The following is a 27234-nucleotide window of genomic DNA, read 5'->3' on the forward strand; positions in this document are numbered from 1 at the left end:
TTACCTGTCACATGGAGATTCATTTTAAGTGGAGGTTTTACAAGCATAACTTGAATCATATCATACTTACAAGATAGTCCGTATATGATATTTACAAAGATATTTGAATTGAGAATAACATTGAACCAAAAAGCTGTGTATTACAATGTCATTAAGAAGCAATCAACAGCCACAGTAGCAATTAATTTTCTGTCACAACAGAGAACAGTAATTTACCAAAATACAGATAGGAGCAAAAAGAAATGTGTTTTCTCTAAATTGCAATTTCTTGTAATTATTATCATACATTAGGCCAGGAAAAATGTCATTTCCTACTTCCTGTCTTTCACTGTCTTGATATATATGCCTCACGTATGCCCATTTATTGCTTTGTAATTATTTTCCAAATAGTTCTTTGGTTGTTTAAAAACAGCTCAGCCTTATTTCTTGTATTTTTTTCCAGTATATGAAGAAATTACATGATTACTATTTCCTCCTTTACAGTGATTGCCAAACCAGGTTCATGAACGTAACAATCATGCAGTATGGAGTAAACAGGAGTCAGAAGCACAGTTCTGTCCCTCTTCCAGTTCTGCCCATCAAGGCACATCAGACATCAAGGATGGTCTCGTAGGTAGTTTTCATAATGGGAAAGGACCTAATAGTGGTAACAAAGCCTTGATGTGCAAGATGCTGTATGAATCTTCAGCCCCCATCCATTTCAGTAGATGTTAAAGGTGCAAAGTATTTGGCCTAATTCATCAACTTGTCTTTCTCTACTTACTTCTTCACCACAGAGTAACTCAAAAAGTCACTGTAGGTTTTGAGTTGTTCTCTGCAGTCCTGTATTCTAGATTCTATTTTTTTTTAAGGTATATTCATTTATTAGTATGAATCATGGTCAATTTAAAAAGCTTTCATGTTAAAGACAGTACTCATAAAATCTATAATGGATATTTCATCCATTTTCCAAGAATTCTGAAGATCATTTTTTAATCATGATGAATCAACAGCTCCTTCTGACACAGCACTGTTTCTCCACCAAGGCCATTGCATGGCATGCAGGCATGCTGTCAGAGCAGAACCAGCTTCAGGATGTGCTATGACTTGACCTGCCTGCAAGAGAGGATAGAACATCCTGTAACTTAAGAACTCTTCCAGCAATCCTCCAATTGTTTCAAAATTATTTGATAAAAATGCAATTTAGGTCCTCTTGAGGTTCATCTTATAGGGAAATATACCTTTACATTAATACACTGGTATAAGGCTAGAATGTAACAGATGAGAACTGCAGTTGTTCTAACTACTGTAATGTTTTGTGAGCTGGGAAGATTTCATTCCACTTCACTATGAATTTGATCAAGTTAAATTTCAGTAAGAAAAATGATGGTAACATAATGCCAAAGATCCATTAAACAAGATCTTACTGCACTAAGTGTTGCATATATTGAATTAAAAGATTGCCTTACTGTTGTGGTTTAACCCAGCAAGTGGCAAAGCACCACACAGTCATTCATTCACTGTTCCTCTTCCAAGTGGGATTGGGGAGAGAACTGGAGTTGCGCCAGGGGAGATTCACGTTGGATATTAGGGAAAATTTCTTCTCTGAAAGAGTGATCAGGCACTGGAATGGGCTGCCCAGGGTGGTGGTGGAGTCACTGTCCATGGAGGTGTTCAAGAAATGTTTAGATGTTGTACTGAGGAACATGGTTTAGTGAGGAAATATTGGTGGTAGGTGGATGGTTGTGCTTGATCTTGGAGGTCTTTTCCAATCTTAATGGCCTCAATGACTATGAACTATCATTAAAAGTGACACTCAGGAGAACAGTTCCAACTGTTCACAAACATGTTTTCCCTGTCAGACTTGATTTTCTATATTTCCATAATTTTTTACCATAAACTCTGTGTTTTATAAGATTGTCTGTATATTTGAGGGTTCTCTTCTGAAGATGTTATTCCAGAATGGTTTTATTCTTTAAATATTAAGGTGAAGAGAATCAAAGATTTTACACCCTTCCTCTCAAGCTGCCTTATTCTTCAAAAAATGTTTAGAATTGCATTAACATCTTGTAAAACTATAACATTAGCAGCTAGAAGTCATTGTTAAAGCTTGAAGACACTGTCAGTGAAGTCACATTAATTAATGTTTCCTGTGTTAATGTATCTAAATCTTAACTGTAATTGAGTAGTTACATCAGCTAGGTTGTCCTTTTTACTTTTTCAGACCTTAAGCAGTATTGATGAGTATTTCCTGTTATCTGAATAACAATATACTCCAGGATTGTAAAGGTAATGTGTCCATTAGCAGTAAGTCTCTCACTGGCCCTTACAGCTCCCACATCCTCGTTGGAAAACAGGGCCACAGTCCTGAAGACCTGAGGCTGTTTTAAGCTCCTCAAATAAAGACGTTTCTCTCAAAGCAGAGTTAGAAGCTGAAGATAACAGAGTGCAATAGGACTTGTGAAAAGGATGTCAGCAATGTCAGTTGTCATGGTTTCAGGTCTGAGAGAACGTTAAGTTTCTGAACTTGTTCTGTTATCAGAGCCACTCTCAGTTCCCCATTTATTGCCAAACTATGTAGACTCAGAGAAGCTGGAAACATGAGGGACCTGTCTGGCATCTGAGTTCAGACTCTTTCAGGAATGCTCCATACCTAAGTTTCCAAAACATACCAAGTGCTAAATGGCTTCATCCAGGGACCCTTGAAGCCACTGAAGTGCAATGTATCATTGAGGTGCTTTTCTCGTCCAATAATTCTAATTTTTGTAGAGTTACTTATAAGGTCTTGCATCTGCAAAGCAGAAAAAAAGATTGAGAAAACTTTATTTCCAAAAATTAAAAATTAAATAAAGGTTAATTTAATAAAGGTGATCGTATTTCAATTAAAAAAAAAAAAAAAAAAAAAAAGTACAGTTCCTTTTCACGGTTTTAACATCAGAAATGTTTAAACAGCCAACACCTCCCAACCAGGTATCTTTTTTGAAGCATCTATATATTGAACAAAATAGTTAGGAGTTATCATATCTACTGCGACCTAGTAGTATTTTTGATACAGGATTTCAGATCAATTAACAGAGGGTCACAGAGTGAGAACTACTTAAGAGTGTGTCCCAGGTAGGGCACTGCCAATGGCACAAGCCAAGCAGAACGCAGGAATTCATCCTTGAGATCCAACTGGAAGATGTCATTGAAATGCCACAAGTTCTGTCTGCCAGACTTCAAGTTGACAGGATTGAGAGCTTCCCTCTTTGGAAAAAAAAAAAAAAGACAACAGATAAAGATGCCTCAGTGGAAATATGCCAGGTTTCTATGCAATCACTCACCTCGTCAAGCTGGAATAATTTCCACATTGCTCCATCATACATTGACTCGAATTACACTATAACTTTGAAATCAACATTTTCTAGTTGTCTCCTTGAAAACTTCTCAAAATGATCTTCTTATCCTTTCTGTTTTCTTGCATTCTGATGCTGATTTCTTGCATTCATCTGATGCTGATTTCTTGCATTCTTCTGATGCTCATCGTATTTGGAGTACAGTATCAGCTGCAACTGAGGATACAAACCGATACATATACTGACTACAGATATGTTTGCATTTACACTTGTGTATGCGTACTGCATTGCAGTGGAAAAAAAAAAAAACGTTTACTTAAGTGAAATTGGTATTACTCTGTTCTCATATGGCTATGCAGAGGGCACGGTTACCTTCCAGTGGGAAATAGATACCATAGAGGCATTTAACATCAAGCAGTTGACGGTGAAACTACACACGCTTTCATATAAAATGCCACGGAACTAAGTTACTGCATTCTTCAATATTCTTCTCTGAGACCACTTCTAACTTTTATGATCCCTCTAATTCAAACTTAAGTAATAGAGAATGTGTCAATACAACTTTCCCTTTAAGTATTGCTAAGGAGCATGCAGGAGCCCACATGTTTGCTTAACTGGCCCTGCAACCAACACTGCTAACAATAAAACCAGAAGTTCAAACCCAGTTCCTTGCTTTCAAGTATGCCCTTCAAACAGAAAATACCAGTTTGTCATCCTTCTAAAACAAAGTGCATGATAACCAGGAATAAATCTAACGTATCTACCCCATCATTTTACTGACTTTTTTCAACACATACTTTCTACCAAAGGTAACAGCTACTCATGGCATATATGCGTGTGCATTGGTAAGCATGCCTCAGAGACATACAACCTCCCCCACCCTGCATTTTCAAGTGCTATAACACACTGCCTGCTTCCTAGTCCTGCAAATACCCTTGAAGTGGAATAATGTTTAACAGAGGGCAATACTGCTGGAGAACTGCCAAAGAAATGAAGGGTGAGGGAAGCCAGTCAAGGCATTCTGATGAATATTTTTGTATCTCCAAAGACACAACTATTATGCAAACATTGACCTGTTTGTCAAGCAATCACAGTTTACTATTGCTTAAAGGTCACAGAAGTTTCTAAGATTATTAAATAATGCATGGAGCCAAAGACCAAGGATATTATTTAAACAGTGGAGGTAACTTTTGTTAGTGAAGGACAATACGATGACAATGCCCCTTTATTTTCCCTTGAAAATCTCTAGAGTTTGCACTGTAATATAGTAATGGCCCGTTTAAGCTGAAAGAAGGAACTCTGCTGCGGAAATGTGGCTCAGTACTACAATAAAATATTACATGCATTTTTCTCCCCCTTTCTCTACATTTGTTGGTACATGATTTATGTTTTTCTACAGGCCTTTCTCTGGTGCTAGGGAGCAACAGTCTCTCCAGCAGTCTATACACATATATTTGTGAATGCAATGATCAGTCCCCATTTGTCTTTCCAATGTGGATTATAATCCAGTGCAAAAATTGTTTTGCAACAATTGAGAGTATGTGCTGTGCACACATAAACAGGAATCAGCAGAGGTTTGCAAAACCTAGTATCAACTTTGTCATCTGTTGAGACTGCTTCATGATAAGAAATCCCACACTTACAGTTTCCCAAAGGCTGCAGTCCCTTCTATTCTCACTAGGCCTTCCAGGTCATCTCTTCATGGTCTTCAGATATTCCCAAACTCCAGCTAGGTGAGTGATCCCTTCCAATGCAAAGAATTCTGCTCCATGACCTTCAGTTTCCAGGTAGCTGCCCTTTTGACAGAGACCCAGAAGGATACATTTCCCCCATTTCACCAAGCAGCTACCAAGTTGTTCTGAAAGCTGCAGTGAGCTGGCCCTGGGATCTTCATCAGAAACTACAAGCAGATAATCTCAAAGGTTTTGTTCCATCTCAGAAATAATCAGTAGTTCCCTCTACATTTATAAAGCACAGCTCTGTATAAACTGGAAGATAATGGAAGTGAAGTATTAATGACAGAATTTCTGATTTAAACAAAATGAATAAAAAAAGAATAGCAGTCATGAATTTGGGTGGATTCTAGCACTCAGTGTTTTTTTTTCTTCTTGGTGGTACTTGGCTACTGTTGCCTCATTTTTATGAACATTTATATTTGGAAGACTCCCCATTATCATTCTGCTTGGTTGCCAACAGCAAAAGCCATAACGACAGGTCCAAGAAGGGACAGAGAAAGAAGAACATTTGGAGGCCAACAGAGAACTAAAATTTCAGTTTCATTCATCATGATCATGAATATGCACTCCCATCAAAACATTTATAGGTGACTTACAGTAATATGAAAGACACCTAGCTGCCAAGAAACCTTTGGTCATATCACAGGGCAACCGAGGTTATCATCAAGAACAAAAACTAATCTTAAAAAAAAAATCCAATAAAAAGACAATATCTCTGGACAATTATTTCACATGACAAATATCACGACTTCATAGAATAACTCAGTCATTCCAAGAAGCACTATTTCTCCTGGAAATCCAGATGAAGTGATTTGTGGAGTGGGAGGTACCTAATAAAGCCAGTGGAAGTGTTGGCAGGGAGTTTAATGGCACAGCACCAGAATGACACTCCTGACCTTACAGTTTAAGCAAGATGCCTTCAGAGGAAAGAGAAGAAAGAGCCCGTTATTAATGGAGTTGACAGATACAGAATTAAGCCTGATAAACCCAAACTACATTCTTCAGAGTCACCTTCCCACTGAAAACTTATGGGCATTTGAAATTACATGCAGTAACTTCATTTCTTATCCCAAGAGGAGGTGAGTATTCGTTTGTATACCCTGGAGACTCTTCAAATAAACCACTGCTCAGGGCACTGTCTGCCAGACCCACCTTCCCTATGATCTAGGGGAGAAAAGCATCAAATGAAAGCCAGAAAGTTCACCCATCTGGATGCAACCTGCACGTACTAAAGTGGGCATGTCTGTTCTGTTAGCAGAGATCCCCAGCTCCCAGCTCAGTGCAGCGCCAGGAGGAGACGCCATGCCAGGTCATGAAGCCAGATCTGTATTCATAGGCTGTTGAACCCAAATAAGAAATCCTCTCTGTCCACATTCAGCAGTAATACATGGCATGCACCCAGTGTGCTCAGGTGGATTATACAGATGTGTGCAGTACCTAAACCATGCTGCTGCCAGCTCTCCATGGCAACTCATTTCAGCAAAGACAGGGACACTTGTAGGAAAGCAAACTGATGCAGGAGAATTTAATAAGTCTTGAGCCTACATGAAAATAAAGCCAAGCTTTCCTTATCCTGTCTTGTCCTCACTGTTCAATAAAAAGAATGCAAGAAAAAAAAGCAATCTGTAGAGTATAAATCATGACTTGATAAATGTAGGTCCTTAGAAGCCAGTTGTGTAAATACAGATACACCTGCAGGCCCTGATAACCAGATTAGCAGCAACAGCTGCCAGACCATGCAGCAACAACCAAGAGATATTGTTGTGTCCTGGCCAACGAAGTTTCCAGATTGACTCTCAGGTGCTTCCCGTACATCACTGTTAGTGAGAGCAATGCATCATGAAAGTAGATGATCTCCATTGATCTTGAAAATGTAACATTTTTCTCTTTGAATGTATACAATGCAGTTTGACACTCGCACTAGTTCACAGTACCTCCAGTGTACAAAGGGATGAGACTTTGTCTGCTGGCAGCTGGGAAGAATATCTGAACAGGAAAAAAGAAGTTGTGTCTGGGTTTGGTATGACCTCATGTTAAATAGTATATCCTTATTGGGTAAATATCCATATCAACTGATTCATAGGTGTCCTGCCTTACCTGTTCTTATTGAAAATTAGAATCTAAAATTAACAATTTTTCTTGGCAAAGCTCCACTTGAATTACATGAAAAAATCTGATGATCCTCAGAGTGACAAGAAGTACAAGCTAGATCTAGAAATATACACAGGCATAGACAGAGGGGAAAAAAAATCTTTTTGTCCCTACCAACAAATCTAACATCAGTGGTTCTATCTCAGCACTGCTCTTGTTATTCTTCCTAGAAATAGAGATAGTTCATAGACAATATAATAAAATTTAGGTGCTTGTGACCCACTGAGACTGTTGAGCCAGGCCTTCCTTGGTGGTACAGTTCCACTGGGGCTGAGGCAGTGGTAGAGCCAGGGCTGATAACATCATCCACTGGCAGCCCCCAACACAGCAAGCCATCAACCTGCCATGAGCAGAAGGAGGTGGGCCCAGAGACACTGCTGTAGGGCAGTTCTCCTGCAACATTGCCAAAGCAAGACAACCAGCACCAGGCAGGACTGAAACAAGGCTCCTGGGCATGGAAAGCAGTGGGTTGAGGCTCCCACTATGAGTAGTATCCTCAGGAAAATCCTTTATAGGAAAGTGTTTGAATACCTTTATATCCAAATTCATGTGATAATCCTGCCCTAAAGGACTGGCAGGACTTAGGCATGAACTAACCAGCCAAGAACTAGTCTTCCACCACGAGTATCGGGTCTAGACTAAAAAGCCTGTGTTTCTACTCATTTCTAATGATTCAAATGACTCCCTTCTTGACAAGAATATCTACTGCAACCAAAAACAGTGAAAACTTGATATAAGTTGAAATGTTGACTGTATAGTTAATATGGACTGAACACCTAGTCAGATCAAAATAACTGAAATAATTGAAGGGTTACTGTATGCTGGATGTCTCTTGTCTTTGTGAGTAGTGGAATGGATACTCTCACAGGCAAGCTGTGAGGCAACAAATTCAGCCTTCACATTTCCAGTCAAGAGGCACTGCACTGCAGACAGAACTCTGAAGAATAATTACTGATTACTAATATACTGTGGAGAAATTGCTTTATTACAAGGTGCATTCTAACATGCTGTAAAGATGTACAAAAAAAAAAAAAAACAAAACAAAACAGAAAAATTAAATACTTAAAAGATGATTCTAGCTTGTTGTGGCCTGTTGCAAAGCAGTTATAAATTGGAGTACTTACAGCGGTTCATGCATGTCCCTGCATGTTTGAACAGCATATCAGAGAATTTATTTATCAGGGGAAAAAAAAGTCTCTGCTAAGTCATTTAGTTCTTAAAAAGGTTCCTGTCATTTACAGTTTTGCCAGATTCTATAAGGCGCAATACCAGATTGTCACATGGGAAAGGCTTGCAGATTCAAGTCCTTATTCTTCCCTCTAGCGAGTACTGGAACGAACAAATTTGGGACACAGAGGTTACGTCAAAGCCTTCCAACTCTTTGAAGGATAATTACCATAGCTGCATAATCACATGGTCTACCTTCCATGCGTTCATGTTAAGGAGAGGACATTAATCTAACTAACGCCCAGCGGCTGACATTATATATATATATATATATATATACTATAGTTCTCTATAAGATATAGCACACCACTTAACAGCTGCAGAAAACTCTTTACTACATTCACAAACCCTTGATGGAAAGAGCTGCTTAATTCTTTTCAGACCTGTCATATTAGGTAAGAGTGTTCTGCTGCAGGATGATGATGATGCTAATTGTCACATTGTATTGTTTCACTAGACAGCCTAGCCCACTACTTTATTATGGGTTATGTAAGAGTTACAAGAGGTAGCCAATAAACAGTGCACTAACAGAATCATTTACACTCTGAAATGTTCAGAAGTACTCACAGGTATGTCTAGAAGTCATCTAAAACAACGCTTTGGTTCCAGGGGATGGCATGTGCTGATGCTATGATCTATGTAAGACTCTCCTCAGCAAACAAATCACAAAGAATGTTCCCGCAGCTCTTGGTGTCGGAGGCTTGGAGGAGCTCATCCTCTTTCATGTTATGCAGTATCCAAAGAGACTATAGTGCAATATTCCCTTTTTCACTATCTGTACAAAGGTTTTGGTTGACTGGCAAGGAAATAATGGAATCAAATGGCACATAACAACTGGCCCTCTCCCAGCGCTTGTCCATCTTCTTTCAGTCCATTTGTGAAATCATATGGAAATCTCAGCAATGTTGGGATGTCCAAACAAGCATGGTGAGCCTTTCAGTCCCTATTTAATATATTAATGATCAAGAAATTGTGTCCTTTCTCACGTGGTTTGCAAATCTTTACTGCTGTCATTTCCACCGGAAAGTGGTAAAATATGGAAGTGTTTTGATGGAGGGAGGAGGAAAATCTTTTCAGATACAGTGTAGAAACAAATAAACACAAGACATAGTTCCTGGTTTGTAACCAAAATCAATAGCCATATGCAGCAGGACTGAGGTCAATTTATGCTCCCATGTTTCACATATTGACAAAATCTGTATTATTGTAATGCTGTGTTTTATTAACCTATGTCTAATAAAGCTTATACTTCATTAAAAAGCCATTTTCAAACAGATTCTATGCATTTTATTAATAAATAAATTTTATTACTTACTGTAAAATCAGTAACATAAATAAAGTACATTAAGCATGTCCTTTTACCTACAGAAAACATATCACAACTATTTTCCTCCAAGATCTAATTAGATTAAGCTTTCATTTTCAAAACAGAAGAAAATACCTGGGGCAGATCTGGCTATAAGTCAGCACCATACCTGTTGGCTTCTTTGTTTTGTATTTTTGTTTATTTGGTTATTATTTTACCAAGTAGCAAATTTGCCTATGTAATAAACAAAAGGAGCCCTCTTGTGATAGAGCCTACTCAAAAGTAAAAACAGATACTCGTGAAAATATCAAATGATTAATTTTTTTGCATTTTTTAAACAATTAAATGGTGTTCATTAATATTTCATACTGCACAAATATTTTTATAACCATGCTTGCTATCTCTGTAACATTCAGATATGCCTGCAAATGTTGAGTAGCCATAGATCCTAGAGTCAGGCTCTTTATTACATATGCTTATAACTATGACTCATAAACAAGTTCTAAACTAAATGCAGCATATGCAATTGTTGAAATAGCACTTTGTTTGGGGGAAATAGCGTCTTGAATTAATGCTATGATGGAAGTGTGAACTTGTATAACATATCTGAGTTTCAATTTCTTACCTTTAAAATGGGAGAATTAACTTCAAATGCTGAGTATATCACTCTTGTAAGAGATAACAAGTCTGGAAACCAAGGAGAGTCCACAGGGTCCTCATTGTTGAAGCAGGACAAGAAAATTAATTTCCCTAGTAATTAATATGTTGCCACTGCAGTAATAGACCAACATGACAAGGTGAAGGATCTTAGTACGAATATGATCCAACATGATGCTTGAGCTGCATGTTGAAAGTAGACATTGACATTGATTGTTTCATTTCTGGGAGCCTATCATCCATGGCCCTAATTAACTGCATTTGGAAATCTGTGTGAGCTACCTATGGAACAGGCTTTGTCTGTCCTTGCATTTCTCCCTGAATGGGGCTGCAAGGCTAAACTCTCTGGTTGCCTACTTTTACAGTGGGGACAGTTGCAATACACATGAGCACATTTGAATGGCTGCTTTAACCTTTTCAGTGAGGAGAAGATGCTCAACCATGAGACCTCTTGTGAAGAGGAGGCAACACGTCCCATACCCAATTCATTTCACGGAGGTCATCCAAGTGCTTTCACCAAATTCTCTTATTTTCATTGTGACATGAGAAGACATTCTTATTGAAGTGTGCTTAAAAGAAAGCAGTCCTTGAACTCTGGAGTGACAGAATTTTGTCTTCGTAGTTCAGTGTGGTCTACTTATTCCCTGTGAGAGCCGAAGCAATGCAGGAAGCACACCTTTCCCTGCAACAATATGGGAGGGGCTGATACCTGGGACCTCAGTGAAGCACAGGCTGAGTTTATTCACAGTCCAGATTTCCTCATTACTCCCATGTTATCATTAATATTTCAGATCTCCTCAAAGTCAAAATACCAGAATATCTTTGTTCTCATGAGAAATCCAACAGCTCCTGGGGGGAAAACGCTATCTGGAGAAAAATCCAGACTAGAAGTGTTTAGCTGAAAATAATCCCCACTTTCATTTTAATTTACTCATATTTTAATTGGAGGGAAAGAGATGTGGGAAATATTGGTGAGCAGTGAAAAAGGAAGAAAGGCAAATTCTGTACACCAATCACTGGAGTAAAAGGTCACACCAAGGGGCAGAATTTCCCTTCACTACAGCTGATAATGTTCCTCTCTATGGAATATCACGGGGAAAAAAAATCCTAAATTTCAGTGCTTTTCAGTGAAAATATTTGATTCTTAGTCTCAAGATTTAGACTGAGAACAGGAGGCAGTGATGGAATAAATGAAATGGAAAAAACCCTATTAACACTCCAGGTCTCCTAAGAGTAGAAGTGACAGAACAGCCTTGTTCTTTTAAACAGAGTGCAGAGGACATTTTAGCAGAAAACAACAACCAGCGATAAGATCCTATTTGAGGGGCATCAATTTTCCCCTCAGGGCTCTACACAGAAAAGAACGTAACAGCACATTTTACTCCTGCTGGAGATGTGCTAAAGCAGCTGTCCAGTACTTGGAATAGGAGGAAAAACTGTTCTTTGTTACTTCAGTCTTTCTCTATATCTGATGCAAGTCAGAATTCAACCTTTGCAAAATCACAAGTTGTACTCAGCTCTGGATTTCAGAGTTACAGACCAACTCCTCCATCAATTCCTATTTCCACCATTCCTATTTCTCTTCGTCATACACTGCACTGGTACCCTGCAATCACAACTTTCCCACAGTACTGAACTTCAAACAGTAAATCACACACAATACCAAAGTCTCATTGAAGAGAGGTTTCAACCCATAGTGAAAATTGGTCTCCTGTTTTTCTTAAAAACAGGAATAAATTAGTATTTGCAAACTGACTATAACACATCTGTAGTATTGAGAGCTTTGTAACAGCACCCTTCCAGAGATCTACCCTGTGTGTGTCCTCCCTTACATTTAAGTTTCTGAAGTGAGGAGCCGACATCACACAAGCAAGGCTGGAAGGAGCCCTATGACATCACCTCTGCTATCTTTCTTCCCCAAGGTATCAAAAGAAGTAATTTAAGGGCATTCTGATAGATCAGAGATAGCCACCCATTTTGTTTGGAGAAAGTATATGAAAGCTTTCGTACTTCAGAAGACTATAGAACAGGCTAGAACTTTCAGAGCAATACTTCTATTTTCTGGCACATTTTTTTCTAACTCGGGAACTCTTTTCACAAGAGTTTTGATCTCAGGTTTATCAGGCAGTTGGGGAAGAAAAGATAAGGACTGAAACATTTCAAACTAACTGAAAGTATCTGTGTAAGACTGAACCTAAGGGAAGATGAAAACTCAAAAGTGGGCAGTTGTGTTCTTGTTTATCCCAATCTCACCACACCCACATGGTAGCAAAATAGGCCCCATGCCGAGAATTTGTGGCAAGAGCCTATTGTGTGGGCTTGGAATAATTTAAGAATTGACTGTCAGTCTGTTTCTTGGCTTCCAGCTATGAAGTAATGCTCTAAGTAGAGAGCGATACTCTGAAGCGCTCATTACAATCTTTAAAGCTGTCTCATTTTCAATTATGAATATTAAAAAGAAGTACTCAGTAATTCCTGCATTATAATTAATATTCCAACTTTTGGTGTGGCTTGTTGGTTTTTTAAGGTCTATTTTTAAAGACACTCTCTTAACTTATTCCGGAGTTAGTTCCCAACAACCAAATATTGTTCCTGTTTATATCAGTGGGGAAAGTCCCAGTGAAAAAACTAATCAGACCGAAGTTAATGAAAACAACACCCCCATTTAAAACAATGCCCTAGCCTTAAACAATCTGCTCGCATTGCCTACTTGTATAAAATTTTATAGCCTGCATGTTCCAACCTTAAAAAAAAAAATCCTGATTATTTATTTATGCCCTTTTTGTTTAAGAAGTTAAATCCCCAGAGCATCTCAATTTAGATCAAAAGCAAGCTACCAAAATTCACCTGGCACACCTGTGCCGTGTGATTTCTTAATTACTTGCCTAGCATTCTCAGAGCTACAAGGCAGAGATGCAGGGCTCGTTTAGCACATATTCAGATCTCTGCAATGAACCTTGTGTAACAGAGACTTTCCAGAGTGCCCGAGGTGGTAACCAGTGTTAAACGATCCCATATCTCCACAAACACTTGCATTTCAGCAATTTGCTTTCTCACAGGTTTCAGAAGACAGAGAGCTATCTTGGGGTGAGTAATCTGGGGAAATAGATTGATTTATTTATGAGTTTCTTGATGAAGGTTTTCCCCGGCTAGTGAGCAGCATGGTGTTCCTTGCGCCAGTAGAGCCTTCTCAGTTCGAAGCGTAGAAGTAGGCCTATTAATTATGATAGCCACAGGTTGTTATTACTTACATTTATGATGCAACACCCTAGGAACCAAGGGAAGAGTTTGGCCATTTCTGTTACACCTCAGACAAGTCTTCAGTTGACAGTCATGGACATTAACCTAAAAAGATGTACTCAAAACAGGAGCATGAGGTATGGCACAAACAAGGCTCATCTGAGGGAGCACACCCCAAGTTTTTGCTGAGACACTTCTTCCTCTTGGCTACAGGATGTTTCTACACAGTGATGAGAAACTGAGTTCACATGTTAGATGTGACTGCTGCTATGCTGATATGCACGACTGACCATTGATATGCCCCTTGTCTAGCCAGAGAACATGCACCACTTGGATGTAGATGGGCTCAAATTCATGTTCAGTTTGCACGTACACTGACAATTGTGTACATGCAGGAGAAGATCAATCATGTCTTAAACCTCCCTAGCACTGAGCACTCCTAGCTGTGTGTCTTCATGCACGCAGTTTTATATTTTAATAGGATAGTCACGGTAATTTGTTCTTTACAAGCGGTTTGGATAGCAATTAGGCATCAAATATTACAGCTGCTTCTTTGGCTATTTGTCATTAGTGTAATTTCATTAATTGGACAAAGCATTGACTCTGTTAACCTGAATATAATTTAAACTGCTGAAAGCTGATGGCATCTCTCTTGGTACAGTGAAAATACACTGCTCTGTCAGAAAGCTAAAGGCAATTATTACTATTAATAGTGCATGCTTCCACAGCACAAAGAAACTTCAGTGCCATCAGGATTCCTTACATGCAAGAGATGAAGCAGTTGACTTGAATCACGCACAAGATGAACAGATGCAACCTGTGATCCCTGCTTTATCAGCGTGTCATTCACTGTGACCATTAATGGACACAGAAAACATTCAATTCGATAATGTGTCTTTTCATGAAAGATTTTAGGAGAAAATATTTTCAGTTGTTTGCTTCAAAATTCAATTTTTCATTGAGAAACATATCCATTGCCAAGAATATTGCCAAAAATTGCCAAAAAGTCCCAAATGAAACCAGAGATGCTGAAAAGGCTCTGCGCAAGATCTGTTTCAAGCAAATAGAAGTCTCTTTTGGCAACACCATTCTGATTTGATTACAGGAAAAGACAAGCCAGTAAATTTTAATTTGTAGATTTGTAATTTGTTCATAAAAATTTCAAATAATTTTGCAAGGAAGATTGCCGTGTATCTTACAGATAATACAAAAGAGATCTTCAGGTACACTGAGATTCGGTTGATCAGGATACTAATTACTAAGCTACATTTAATTTCAAAATTTTAAAATGCTTGAAAACTCAACCAATCATCTCTGTTCCTTGAAAACACATTGTTTTTCAGAAATATTACAGAAAATCTGGGATATGGAGATATTTTTAAAGGTTGTGCTTCATAACAATGCATTTCCCAGCTTCCTCTGTGCAATAAAAAGGTAAACTAAGTTATCAACAAGAAATCTATCTGCTAAAAGTTAATAACAAACATCTGCTGGTCTCCTGGGAGAGACAGTGGAAAATGGGTGGGAATTTCCAGCTTTAAGCAGCCACTCCCGCAATGTTCAAGTCAACAGAAAAACCTGTCAGTAGAAGGTCAGAGTCATTAGGAGATTTTTTCCCCTGCAGAGAAATAGATCAGATACCCATAATTTCAGAGACATTATTTAGGATTTTACAAAGTTCTCACATTAGCTGAAGCTCTTATGTAAAGCCTACCTTTCGGAGCTACATCTTAAAGGCTTATAAGACCACCCTGAAAGGTGCAAAGAAGACACGAACAAGCTCTTGTCAGTGGTGCCCAGTGCTAGGACAAGAGGTGACGGGTGCAAACTGGGGCACAGGAGGTTCTCCCTGTCCATCAGGAGGCACTTCAGTGCTATACAGGAGACAGAGCACTGGCACGGGGACACAGAGAGGGTCTCCTCTTTGGAGATCTCCAAAAGCCACCTGGATGTGGGCCTGGGCACCCTGCTCTGGGTTGTCCCGCTGGAGCAGGGATGGGCCATATGACTCCAGATACCTCTTCCAACCTCGGCCATTCCACGATTCTGTGGCTATAAGCAAGCAAAGGTCCCAATCCACAAAAGAATACAGTTTAAAAAGATTCCTAACATCAGCAAAGTCGAGACAATATGTAATGTCCCATATGTTCATGATCCTAAGCCCCTTGCACTATCTTAGGTAATGCTCTTTTAGTGTCAGAAATGTCTCATTTGCCAATCACTAAGAATACATACATAAGCCATTATTTCTGTTCAGTTGATTCATGGTCATTTGTTAGATTACAGTAATATGATTGTGACGCTGAGTCCTAAGAAGTCATTATCTAAGGTAATTATAAATTCTAAAGGAGCAAAATACTTTCAGCACATAGAGGGAAAGAACAGGTAGTTTAATATGAAGTTCTGCAGGTACCTTCAGAATGTCTGACCTGAAAGATGCCAGGTTTTAATGAGGAAAGAGGATAAGTGCTGATATTCTGTTCTTGTTAACTTGAAAATTTTGAGATACTTAAAAACTTTTTTTTATCCATAGTTTATAGAAAATTTAGCTCTTTCAATTTGCTAACAAAGTTTTCACCATGATATTACGTAATATTGACTGTAGCATGGTAAGACTTAAAATGGGTAAAAACCCATTACTATTTTTGCAGTTTTCTTTCTTACCAAACCACTTATTCAGCAAACAAATAGCATAAGGTGATACTATTTTCAGGTATTTTCCTGTCTCTGGGATAACTGCTGAAGCTTACATCTGTAAATATTAGCTTAAGCAACCGGTTAAATATATTTCTGGTCCTCAAAGAAATAACTGTAGTTATATTTAAGCATTCCTACTTACGAACATTTTCACGTAAGTATCTTCTACCATCATTGGCTAATATCTCTGCCGACCAACTGTCATGGATGTGGCGCAGTTCAAATCATCTTGCATTTCTGTGGGTTTACATCATCTTAAACCTGTATTAATTTGAAGGTACATTTGGCACAATGTGAGTTTTATGGGCATCACTTGTAGCATCAGCAATTATTGAGATTACTTGTTTCTTCTCATTTCAAGCATGTTGGTGCTGCCAGTGTTACAGTCATATGACTAGGGTGAGCCTGACATGTCAGACACCTGTCTGAGCTTGAAAGATTTTTGGAAAACTTCATCCTAAGGAGTTCAGCTTTTTCCAACACTTTGACCATGGAAAAATCCCCATCTTTTTCATGTTAAACTTCGAAGTAACCTTTTTTTTTTTTTTTTTTTTTTTTACCACAACTTTAACACCTTTATTCTTTGGAAAATATCCTTGAAGTTTGAAATTAAGATGTGGGTTGTTCCTGAAACACATCTTTTATACCTCCTGCACAAAGTCACACAAAGAAACTATTGGAAAATTGCAGATCGCACATGAACAGTGGAGACTTCTCAGACCTCAGTCATTCCCTGAAGTTACATCTACCACACATGTGAAGTTGGCCCTAAAGAGATCAGAGACTGCATTGCTGAAATGGAAGAAGACGGTTACCCCTGCTTGCAGCTTGGTAGAGAGTATAGAAATAGCTTGTTGAGTTAGAAGCACGGGGGTCAAGGAGAAGATAGAGGCCAGTGAAGAAAACCAAAGTGAGGAAATCTAAAGGCTGCCTGGCTTTGGCTTCAGGATATAGAGAACACTGGGAGGCAACTGCTTAATGTCAGTTGTGAGAGCAAGCACAACGTGGGGAGCTAGTAAGAAAGAGGACCCTGAATTAGACATTCATGATCCATTTGGAGTGGAAAATGCAGTTGTGGGACTTGCTGCCCTGAAATACATGTGAGATCCACTGACAGTTCGCCCTGCCTGCGTCATAGGAAGCAAGCCCTTTGTGTTTGCAGCAGGACTCTGGTAACCAGTGGTTATTAATGATGCTACTCTATTAACTGAAGTTACAGAGGTTAGAGTGGACAACACAGACCCCAGCCTCGCTGGCTCTCCTAGGACTCGCTGTGATTCTGCATAATGAAATGCCTACTTTGGCAGTCTACTTTTTCTTAATTTTAATATGGGAAACTACATCTCAAACTGTGCTAAAAGAGTAATGCAGTTGCAATCAGATGTGAGGAAGTGCCAGAATCAAATTGCCTCTCCAGCCTTGATTCAATCCCTTTTTTTTCATAGGCATTATCTTTAATAGCATAATCATATACTTCTCCCTCCTGCAGGGCACAAAACGGACAGCACTACTGCTAGATCTGGGGATATAACAAAGGGCAGGGTGCTGCTGCCTGTGGGATCTGGGCTTCAAAAACTGGCTGGTTCACAACAACAACAACAAGATTCAGATGCAGTAAAAATAGAGATGCAGAGATGCATGCACTGCAGCGTGACTGCTCACCAGGAATGATGGAGTACAGGCACTGTATCACTGAAAGTGATAGAAGGAGGTTATATCTCACAGCTTCTCTCTACATCTAGTCTTAACTCTTACCAGAAGAGAAAGGATGGCTTCAACACTTCCCATGAGAGTTGGTTGCATTTCTGCTGTTAAGCTCTTATGCAAAGCTAGGCAAGCAATTTAAGCCAAATCTTTTTCTCACAGTTATAAATTGTACAGCTTCATTTTACGGGTCCCTGACTTGATAATGTGGAGTCTCTGAGCTGCAAAGTGCTGAGCACTCACAGTCAACCACCACATAAAATACTGTAAAATTCTATATGCTGTGCAAAGTCAAATGCTAACCAGCAGAAACTGGGCACTCAAATTCAGCAAACATATCTGGCATGCCCCATGCCGCATCCCCACCCATGGAGCCAGGTTAGTACATCCTTCATCTGAATAATTGCTGTGAAAATAAATCCATTATTTTTCTGTGAGATTCCCGGACACCACAGAGCTAGGAGCTGTAGGAAAGCCAAGAGAAACAATGATAACACTGAATTCAGAACAGGGATTGACAAGAAGGAGTCAGAGAAGAGATCACACAAATAGTGAAAATAAAATGGGATACTACTTATCCATTAAGTGAAAATCAGCCAGGCTGTGCACTGAAAGAGGAAGGGAACCAGCAGATGATCCAAACTGTGGATCTGCAATTAACCTAATTAACAATTATGGCCCATGAATTATGCCCAAAGTAACCACACTGAGATCACAAAGGTAACCTTAATTCTGATATTCCTTGACTATCATGGCTTGACTTTGCACATTAGCTAATATATTTTAATGAAGACTGATGTGTGGATTTTTATTTGTCTCTGTGTATTATCTACAACCATAATTTAAAGAATTTAACAGTTAAAAGCCCCTGAAATGTATCATTAGAGTGATTGGCATGAATTATGCTACAGGAGATGGAGGTTCTTTGATTTCAGTCCTCAACTAGCAATTATAGTGAAATTTTTTCCTTCATTTGTTCTTCCTGGAAGTGTAACTTACATTGCCACGTGAGACACTTTACAAATGAGACTTAAATTAAAAAGAAATCAAGTTTTTATTGTAAGTTATCATCTACACTTAGGAAGAATAAAACTGTAAAACTCCAAAAGGAAAGCTTCAATTTGATTAAGAAAATCACAATCTACAATAATCACAGAGAATTATAACTTCACATCCGAATCTGGATTTAAAAAGTTGAGACTAACAGATTTATTGCTTTTCTTATTTTCTGTTTTTGCAGCCGATATCTACATTATCATGCTCCTTGCAGCTATTTTTGGCATCTAGCATGTTAGTACATGACTTTAACTGTAGCTTCCATTGAAAGGAGTATTTTTTCAGTATTTTCTGTCACATCATTAATATCTTCATTCGAAGATCATACATCTTTACTTCAAACAAAGCATTCCACTATACAATAAACATCTTGTTGACCTCAGTTACAAACAACCAATGACAGCTAGTAAGGGATTCAATGATTGCTTAGCACTTGCCCTAACCTTCAGGAATATTTAGTTATAATTCACATGCTATCATTTCTAACTCTTTTCCTACATTTAGAACATTAGAGTCTGAGCTGAGCAGCAGTAATTTTCTGTTATATGTCATCTCTCTTCAGAACTCAAATTTGTTTTGGTTTCTAAACCCTGGTTTATTTATTTTGTTTTGTTTTGTTTTGTTTTGTTTTTACAAGGAAATAAAATCATAGAATCATAGAATCACAGAATGGCTTGGGTTGGAGGGGATCTTAAACCCATCCATTTCCAAGCCCCTGCCATGGGCTGATTGACCCCTGCCAGATCAGGCAACCCAGGGCCCCATCTGACCTGGCCTTGAGCACCTCCAGAGATGAGACGTCCACAGCTCTCTGGGTAACCTGTGCCAGAGGATCAGGCCCCTGATCCTTCATAGCACTTATGCTTCTGGGGTGCAATTCTGGATAAAAAACCATCTGCAAAAGTGGAAATGAATAGCAGATGTTCATCCAGCCCACTGGTGAGTGTGTGGTGGTGTTCACATATAGGACTTCAATGGTGGTTGTTAAATCTTGGTTCTTTGGATAATACTGTAACAATTCCTGCCCTCACCTGCCCATGCCAGAGCTCAGACTGTCACTTTACAGCAGCCAAACTTGTTACGAGCAGTGAGCTGTGACACACTGACTGTGTATCCTTTAGCACACTCTCCTCACTGTTGGCACATCCTGATCACCTGTGAGTCATCTTGCATGACTGTCCAGAAGGCCAACAGTACCCTGGACTGCATCAACAGAGGAGTGGCAGCAGGGAAATGGAGGGGATTGTCCCCCTCTACCCTGCCCTTGTGAGACCCCATCAGGAGTACTGTGTCCAGGTCTAGGGCTCCCAGCATAGGAAGGATGCAGAGGTTTTAGGAGTGGGTCCAGAGGAGTGCCAGGAAGATGCTCAGAGGGCTGGAGCGCCTCTCTTATGGAGACAGATTAAGGGAGTTAGGCTTGTTCTGCTTAGAGAAGAGAAAGCTGAGGGAGACCTCACTGTGGCCTTACAGTACTTGGAGGGAGCTTACAAGCAGGAGGGGAACCAATTTTTCACATGGTCTGATAGTGATAAGACAGGGACAAATGTCTTTAAACTAAAAGAGGGGAGATTTAGGTTAGGTGTGAGCAGGAAATTCTTTACTCAGAGGGCAGTGAGGCACTGGATCAGGTTGCCAAGGGAGGTTGTGGATGCCCCATCCCTGGAAGTGTTCAAGGCCAGGCCGGATGAGGCCCTGGACAGCCTGGTCTGCTGGGTAGCAACTCTTTCCATGGCAAGGAGTTTGAAATGGATGAGATTTAAGGCTCCTTCCAACCCAATCCATTCTAAGATTCTATGATTAATTAGATCTGAACAAGAGAGAAGCTTCTTCCTTGTCTTCAGATGTTTGAAAACCAAACATTAGAAGCACTTCAGATTCCTCCTAAACTCTTAAACTAAAGCTGGGGTTGATTAGATCCACCCTGATGCCTCATTCTAGACACGGAGGAACTCTTCTTTCACATCATGGATCCCTCAAAGAATCAAATCCAACACATCCAAAAAAAGCAAACCATGAATAATCACCCTTAATTCTTGATCAGTAGGTGTGGAATTACCAACTTCAACTAGGGCTTCAGCCCTTTCTCAACAAAGTCAGCACTAGTTGGGGGTTAAAATGAAAACTTTGCTAGGAAGCAGGCATCTCTAAAGAGTGGGATTGAAGCTTCTTATATGTTTTAAAAGCACAATGCTTAATTTAGGACCTTTTAAGATCTGGACACAGTTAATGAGAATGAAAGGTGATGAACTCATCAGAGAAATGAAATTTTAATCCGTTTTGTGTATGATATAAATACTGTTTCCTTCATGTCTTATTCCCAACAGGTTACTTCTTCCTTTTTTTTCCTCAGTAGAGATACATGAATCATCAGCTAACACATTCCTGCCACAATTTTTCACATCCATTAAAAAGTCTGCCAACAATGTACCTTAAAAAGATCAGCAGTGGAGCAGTGATACTACCAGCAGGGTATTTCATCCTTTGAATAAGGCAGTCAAACCTCCACCCTCCTTTATCCTCTCTTACCTCTGCTCAGTTGGCTTCACTGAAATATTAGAGCCAATCTCATCAAAACAATCTGAACAGAAAGTCAGGATCCTTTCAAAGCACAGAAATATTACTGGAAGTGCAGAAAGCTCATCTTTACAAAAATTATTAGTTCTCAAGTTTGCTTCCTGAAAAAAGGTTAAAGGGCCTACATTCAATTAATAGTATGTATCTGCTTCAGCCCAAGACATAATTTAGTTATGACTATACTTTATTGTACCCTGGTCACTTTTAGACTATAAGTACTGTGGCGATGCCTTTCTTTCATCCTAAGTATGCCTTTGCTCTAAGTGAGATTACCTTCAGGTTCATTTTGAAGCTTCTTAAATAAACTCTGCAAAAACATTGTTTGAATTTCCATGCAGAAGAATGCTTATGGCATTTATTGTAAGATGTATATTAACAAACAGTATCAAACTCTTAAAACTGTCACTGATTTAACAGCGAATTAGAAAGGACAGCTGCCTTAACTGGAGAGTTTGTGTCCCTCTTTTTATTTTTTTTTCTTTTATTTCTTTTTTCTCTTTCTCTTTTTCTTTTTTTTCTTCTCTTTTTTTTTTCTTTTTTTCTTTTTTTCCTTCTTTTTCTTTTTTTCCTATTTTCTCTTTTTCTCATTTTCTTTTTTCTTTCTTTTTTTCTCTTTCTATTTCATTTCTTCCTCAGCTCAAGCTCTAAAAGGAGAGGCATAAGAAGCAGGAGCTCAGAATCACAGCAGCAAAAACACTGCTCAGAAAGAATACTTGTTAATCACTCCGTAAGATGCCACGGGTAGGAATATTTTTATAACCCAAGAAAATGCCAGAGTGAGTTTAATTTTTACCACAAAGTCCACCTTGCTTATTTACTGTGAGAAGCGATATATCACCTCTATGTGAGCAATAAAGATAAATTGTGTTTTAAGGCAGGACCATGAAAATTACAATGTGGATACAACAGTCCCTCCCCTTGAAGCATTCCATTTCTTCTTGCTGTTTCACATGTAAACAAGAAATGGGAATACTGGAAGCAGTTCGAGTTTATAAGAGATTGAAGCTAAAAGAAGCGGAGTTATTTTCTCTCCTGTGCTGTGGGCTACTTGGATTTAAGCACACTGTTTAACAGCTCCTATTCCTCTCCAGAGATGATATGTAAATAATTCTAAATCTTACTAATACTTCTTCAAAAGTGTACTTTGGTTGTCTTGAATGAACTATGTAAGATCTGGGTTTTTTACGATGAGACTAATGTGTTATGTTGGGAGTTGGAACGAGATGATCATTGAGGCTCCCTTCCAACTCAAAGGATTCTATGATCCTATGCATGTTGTGTATTTATGGTCAAGAAAAAAGCAAGCCAAATTGCAACTTATAGTTCTCAATCTCCATGGTCGGGAATGGTGGCTGATTTATTTTTTCTTTTGGTGGGAATGGAAAAGAATGGTTTCAGATAGCGCCTACTGCACAGATGGAGGTAGCGGTGTCCTGAACCTGCGCCGCAGTGCCATCTGCTGCACACGCGGAGAACAGGCGGTCGAAGGGACGCCCAAGCTGCAAAACAAGCGCTTGGTTTGCGCGAAGTAGCAGTTGCGTTAGGCACTTCGCTCTCTTCGGCGAGATAAATCATCCCGCAATACCCTTGTCAGTTCGACAAGTATCATTATCTCCTCTTGCAAATAGCTGTGCAGAGGCAAGTAGATAATCTGAGTTACAGAGATGACAGAGGGAATCAGTGGGAAAGTGAGGATCGGATTCGGGATTCTTGATTTATAATGCTGTCCAGCAGCCACTCAGCACGAGGGACTGTTGGTGGGATCTCATGGTTCAGTGTTAACACATGAGCAGGAAAATTTGTTCTTGCTGCTACGGGCCATAAGGAATAGGGAGTCTTCAGAGGGATTTCAACATGTCAAAGAGAAAACTGGTAAGAAGGAAAGGCTTCTTCGCGTACAGAGCCTGCGGAACTCACTGCAAAAGGACGTCTGAAATCCAAGAAAATTCAGTAAAATTTCAGAAAGCTCTGCGGCCAGCATTATGTAGGCTGCCTGTTTTTACCCACAAATTGGAAAAGGGCTAATAATCCTATACTTTCAAGGTAAAAATGTTCTCTGGTTTGTGGAAAGTAGGATAAGATGCTGTATAACATCTTATACAGGCTAGCCTATACCTGTGGGGAACCACCAGCTCCCTGTGAAGCACTAATGCTGGCTGGACCAGTAGAAGCCAGATCCTGAGATTTCGGGGATACAGTGATCTTACTGCTCTTACTGGAGAGTGCAGCAGCTTTCTGTTCTGCCACAGGCTTCCCATGTGGCCTAGGGCAAGACACTTAGAATGCAAGTAGATATGTTTGTTGTTCCAGTGTAACACACTGCCATGACCTTCCCTTGTTGCTGCCACTGCATGGCCTCAGGAGCTGGATTATGGCAGCATTCAACCATACCAAAGCTGATGTCAAAGCAGTGGGACTTTGCAGCTGGGAAAGGAAAGGAGGGAGGGAAAAGGGCAGAAGGGAATAAAGAAGCAAGTGAGGAGTGTGGTAATCACCCTTCTTTTTGGTCAGTCATCACCTTAGCTGCTGATGAAATCAAGCCCAAGCTTCCAACCCATAGTTAGCAATGATCAAGTGACCATATACTATGAAAAGGGGAGCACAGAAGTCATTTATACAGAGTTTCTGATTCTTACTCTTCTCTTTTGCTTTGTCTCATTTGCTTTCTGATTTTACTATACAAACTTTAAACACAGCAGAAAGGTGTTCTGGAAGATACAATATTTTCCTCTCAACAGGGTTCTTATGAGGATTAATCAAAGAGTAAGCCTTATTACTGCAATGACATCATACAACAAAATTCAGGACAAGTCTAATGGTCTGGTGATGGCACCTATGCCTCCTTCTTGATTAGACATATGGCTAAGATGAGGAATTGAAGTATATTGTAATAAAGTATTAAAAATCAACATGATTGAATAAAGTATCCTGCACACTTTAATCAGTGGAATTGGCCAGTTGTTTTGTAAGGAGGAAAGATCCAAACAAGTGTATAAGAAGTGGTAAGGGGAAAAAAAAACCCTGCCCGTGGAAACTTCCCTGTATTCTGTGAGCTACCTAATATATACTCATCAGTGCCTCTTAACCCCAAGTATAATTTATATATCTGTTTATACCAAAACTGTGTGGGGTAAACTCTAAGGAGGAGACACCACTATCAAAAATGCTGCTGACTTCAGTGAATCCAGGATATCATCCTGGGCTCTGGGATGCACAAGTTCTCACACAGTTCCTCTGGAGGTAAAGGAGACAAGTAGGTTTCTAGTAGCTAAATGATTGGCTCTAAACCTATTTACAAAAACAACACTAGTTCTCAGATCTCAAAACTGAGCTTCCACTCGCCTGACCTATTCCTTAGCATCTCTTTCAAAGTATATAAATATTTTTTAAGAAAGAATGACAAGTTTCTATCTACAAGAAATGAACAAACAAGAAAAAAAGACAGTATGAGCTGCAGCTGAAATCAATGTACCCTACACATGGGGTGTCCCACTGCAATGTAAAGCACAGCCGCGGGGAAGTCAAGCATCACTACATGCTGTGACAGCGCTCATGGTAAGTGAAAAGGGCTGCTGGGAGAGGACCTGTAGCTTGGGGTGCTGAGCTGTACTCCTCTGGATGTTGAGGCCTGTGCAATAACATCAGAAATCCCAAAGGAGAGTTCTTTGGTGTTTGTTATCTACTTCCTCCTCTAGTTTCAACCAGCAGCAGCAGCAGCTGAAGACCAAAGCTTAGAGTTTTGGGGAAAAACATTAGGTTGGTTTTTATTGTGAGTAATAATATTTACAGTACAATAAAGCCTGGAGGCCAACAAGATTGGGATCCATTGTAGTAAATGAAAAGCACTTGTCTCCATGCAATTAAATAATTAAATTATTAAATCATTTTTAGATCTTCTTAAAAAGTCCTTATTTCTATCAACACAACCAAAACTCCTCCAGCACTGGGATAAATGAGAGGCAAACACTTTGTGCAGACACCTCGGTGGCTGCCCTCAGGACACGAGCTGCTGTCACGTGGCTCCCTGGTGGTAACCTGCTCATCTTCCCAGTCCCTTAGGAAAACATTTTCCTGGCCAAGCCAGGCGTACTGATACAAAAACGGGGTGTAGACCAGACCAGAGATAGGGAAATTTCACTAAACAGGTGTGGTGCATTATTAGACACTTCATGTTTTCTATTTTTACCTTAATCTCTTTGCTCTTCCCTCAGGGCTTGTGTAGTCTAGAAAAGATTTATTTTAAAACTTATTAGCTGGAGTGTTTGAGCTAATATGTTTAAAATCCCTAGTTTCTGATCCTCACTCCTACCATGGCTACTCAGTTTCCTCAGGCGGTGCAAAGGAGTTGCCTTGTCACCACCATGTCCCTTTTGAGGGCAAGGCTGTTGTCACATTTCCCATGACGCGTTCACCTAATTTGGTAATTTCTCCATTAGAAAATACTCTGTGCTGCCCGTACCAGGGCTTTAACGGGTTTTAATTAAAACATTTGAGCTAGCATATATTAAAAATACACCTTTTGTCCCAGGGCTCCGACACATGAGCAAGTCACAGCAAGGCAACTGCATGGGCACCATCAGCCTCTGTTGCTCACAGGTTGGTTCAGCTTCAGCTCATTTCTCAGGCCCTAATCTGTGCAATATCTCTACACACAAATAATCCACAAACCAAGAGCCAGGCTATATTTTCTAAGGAAGGCAATTATTTAAATGTTCCTCAGTAAATTCTCAATCTCATTTCCATTTAAACAATTTAATTCTGGTCACAATGTCAGCCACTGTATTGCTTTAAAACAGCATATCCATAGCTTGAAGAATGCGATTTGCCATTAAGAGAGTAACCACACATCTGCCACCTTGATCACTATGTTTGTGTTATTATCAACTTCTGTCTCAGTGCCAAGAAATTTAATCAAACTCCAGCAAAGAAATAATAACATTTCAGTTGAACAATGGCGTGGCCCTTTGAAAAAGCAGTGATTTGCTCTAGGGTGCACTAAAAGGAGAGAAGGTCTGTAAACAAAGGGTAGCACTGTGAAAAAAATATTATCTGTCAAATCTAGCTTTTTTTTTTCCTTCTTTCTACTTGCAAATAATTATCCAACAGTTTGCAGCTACTATAAATGTACCAACCTTCAACAGATACGCTGTGTAACTGCTTATTTAGAGGTTGTTGGCAGTTTGCTTGGTTGAGTATTTATGGCTTCCTTTTCATGCTATGTGAAAGGCTCACAGCCCATTACTTTCCTTCTGTACCCCAACTGGACCATCCAAAGCAAAACACAGAGTTGTCTTGGAAAAAGAAAAACAAAATAAAAAATTGAAAGAAAAAAGGAAAGGAAATAAGCAAGCTGAGGAAATATTAAAACGTGTGAAATCTTTCCCATCTTTTAGAGTCAAGATCATTGTGTCTGGTTTTGCTCCTAGATTGTTTAAACTATTGATAGAGGAAGAGAAGGCATAAGTCATATTTACCGACTGCCTGGAAATCTGCTCAGCCGATGTAAATTCTTTGCATGTGAGTGCATGTCCATATGCCGTGTTGTTTGCGAAGGGTGCAGTCCCTTATCCTT

At 39.4% G+C, this 27234-nt stretch overlaps 1 long non-coding RNA gene across 7 annotated transcripts; it reads right to left on the reverse strand.

Annotated features, from left to right (window-relative positions):
* LOC112531940 lies at positions 1-27234 on the reverse strand. 7 transcript variants are annotated; one of them, XR_005857536.2, is made up of 5 exons: positions 27137-27234; positions 16475-16589; positions 15346-15382; positions 3303-3530; positions 1-2770 (listed from the first exon to the last, which is right to left on the reverse strand). It is a non-coding gene; the product is annotated as an uncharacterized LOC112531940 (long non-coding RNA). The 7 variants fall into 7 exon arrangements; XR_006938515.1 differs by lacking the exon at positions 15346-15382 and adding an exon at positions 4958-5110 and having other exon boundaries at positions 16471-16589; XR_006938517.1 differs by lacking the exon at positions 15346-15382 and adding an exon at positions 4112-5110 and having other exon boundaries at positions 16471-16589.

This window comes from Gallus gallus, chromosome 2, assembly GCF_016699485.2.
Source record: "Gallus gallus isolate bGalGal1 chromosome 2, bGalGal1.mat.broiler.GRCg7b, whole genome shotgun sequence".
Taxonomy (NCBI): Eukaryota; Metazoa; Chordata; class Aves; order Galliformes; family Phasianidae; genus Gallus; species Gallus gallus.